Source organism: Panicum virgatum, chromosome 9K (assembly GCF_016808335.1).
Source record: "Panicum virgatum strain AP13 chromosome 9K, P.virgatum_v5, whole genome shotgun sequence".
Lineage (NCBI taxonomy): Eukaryota > Viridiplantae > Streptophyta > Magnoliopsida > Poales > Poaceae > Panicum > Panicum virgatum.
In genome coordinates this window covers 43,003,069-43,005,569 of record NC_053144.1, presented here as the reverse complement: position 1 = coordinate 43,005,569, position 2,501 = coordinate 43,003,069, and the positions used below count along the sequence as shown (strand labels likewise).

Genomic DNA, 2,501 nt, shown 5'->3' with positions numbered 1-2,501 from the left:
GACGCCCTCATTTCTAGTGATTGCACTAAGGACCGCCAACAGGCAATTCTGAGGTTGCTATCAAGGTCATCGCAAACCTAGTATCGATTTAAGAAATGCCAACAAGCATTTCTGGCACCGTTGCCGGGGACGGCATGTGAACAAAGTTATTGTGCTGATATTAATCTAGGCTTTGTACTCAGGATATAATCTTTACTCTTTCAGGCTAATGTCACTATATGTCTTCTTTTTTTTATTTGAAAGAAGATAGGGGTAGTGTATGACTGGTTTCTCCCTGCCGGAAAACTACACAGACAATCCAGAGAGGCTCGTGAGAAGGGAATGACCTCGCGTCGTTCCTCCTCTCACCATCCTCCCAGCACAGGAACCCATTCAGGAAGCACTACTTGTTCCTGAGGCTATGGCTGAAAAGACTCTCCGTGAGTTCTCCGTCCCCTCCACCGACAATGTGGCCACTGGCCCCAACATCAATGTCGGGGACGTGAACTTCAAGCTCAAATCAAGCCTCATCAACATGGTGCAGGCTAGCCCATTCTGTGGCAAGCCAAATGAGGACACAAATGCACATTTGCTGAACTTTCTGGAGCTCTGCGTCACTGTAGTCATACGGGGTGTCGCTGCCGATGTTATCAAGCTTCGTTTGTTTCCCTTCTCCCTACTGGGAAAGGCGAAATAGTGGTTTTACAAGGTAAAGGACATCGACACCTGGGCCAAATGCTCAAAGGCATTCCTTGCTAAATTCTTCCCGCTGGGTAAAACAAATGCCCTGCGTGGGAGAATTTCAAGTTTCAGCAGACGGGGATGGAATCCATCCTAGAAGCTTGGGAGAGGCTGTAGGAATACATCCTGGCCTGCCCTCACCACGGCATGGATGAGTGGCTCATCCTGCAAAGCTTCTACAATGGGCTCACAACGACATCCAGAGCCAATATTGATGCCGCTGCTGGAGGAGCCTCCCTCGACCTGACTGTTGTCAAATCCAAAGCATTGGTCGAGAATATGGTCTCCAACCAGGGGTGGAGCGATGAACGACTCCAACCCCACATGAAGGGCATGCATACCGTCAAGGAGACGGATATGATTGCCACAAAACTGGACCTCCTCATCAAAATGAAGTCATGGGTTCGCACTTCACGTGCGAAGTCTGTGGCAATGAAGGACATTCAGGGAACGACTGCCCCGAAACCCGTGAAGACTGCGCCTACCTCAACAACAACAACAACAACAACAACAACAACAACAACAACAACAACAACAACAACAACAACAACAACAACAACAACAACAACAACAACAACAACAACAACAGGTACCGTCCACCGCAAGGAGGCCAGGGGTGGAAAGCCACGTCCACCATTTCAGGGAGGTAATAACTATAATCCTTCTTATAATTCAAATTTCAATTTGAACCAACCTCCCTTGAGAGATCTTGTTCTTGACCAAGTAAAAATTAACGAAAATATAAATAAAAAGCTTTTGTCCAATGATAAATCCCTGGAAAATTTAAATGTAAAGCTTGAAATGTTGTCTTCCATTCTTAAAAACCAGTTAAGTTTCAATAAAATGATCGAAACCTAGCTTGCACAAATTCCTGCTGCTTTACCTGCTGTTGAGAGCGGGAAGATCCCGGGGTAACCCGAGACTCCCGTAGAAAATGTCAGCATGGTGTTCACCGGACGGGGTAACTCGTCCCGGAGGCCACCACGCAATAACCATGCAGGCAGGTACAATCCCCCAAGGAACGACGTTTAGGATGGCATGGTGGCAGTAGTGTAGGAGGATCCAGGGGCCCCCATGATTAGCTGCTCAATCTACATCAAACACTTCGAGCGATGCCTATGCGATCTGGGGGCAAGCGTAAATATAATGCCCAAGGCAATATACGAAGTGCTTGATTATCCTGCTCTTTTCCCAACAACTATGCTCGTACAGCTTGCAGATTCGACTATTCGGTATCCCAAAGGGATAGCCGAACACGTTTTCGTACGAGTGCGAGACTCCTTCGTCCTTGCCAACTTTGTGGTAATGGATATGGAGGGCGACCTTGGAGTCGACCTCATGCTTGGGCGACCTTTCCTAAGGTCCGCCATGGCAAGGATCGATGTCGGAAAGGGAGAAATCCGTTTCCGTGTCGGAAGGGAGGATATGTTTTTTAGGTTCAAAAAGAGGGAAAAGGGCAAGCACTCTGGGGTGCACCGGAACCCCAGCCAAAACACCGACCATCCACACCTAAGGGAAAGAAGAAGGCAAAGAAGGTGTGGCGGAAGGTCGAGAGTTCGGCCTCGTCCAGTTCTCCAGGATGAGCCGACCAATGGTAAGAATGATGGAGAAGAGTCGTGCACGTTGGACTTTAAACAACGCGCCCTTGCCAAAGGTAAATTGGTAGTTATCTAACCCTTTGCATCATATTTCCCTTTTCAAATTTTCTTTGCACCTCATTTGTTGTTTCTCCACTGCATATTTGAAATTTTCAAATTCGTTTTCTGCATGCTGGAATTTTT

At 47.4% G+C, this 2,501-nt stretch overlaps 1 non-coding gene across 1 annotated transcript; it reads right to left on the bottom strand.

The window, feature by feature from the left end:
* Window positions 1-761: 761 nt before the first annotated feature.
* Window positions 762-869, bottom strand: LOC120653156. Its single transcript, XR_005666836.1, has one exon. It is a non-coding gene; the product is annotated as a small nucleolar RNA R71 (small nucleolar RNA).
* Between the last annotated feature and the right edge of the window lie 1,632 nt (window positions 870-2,501).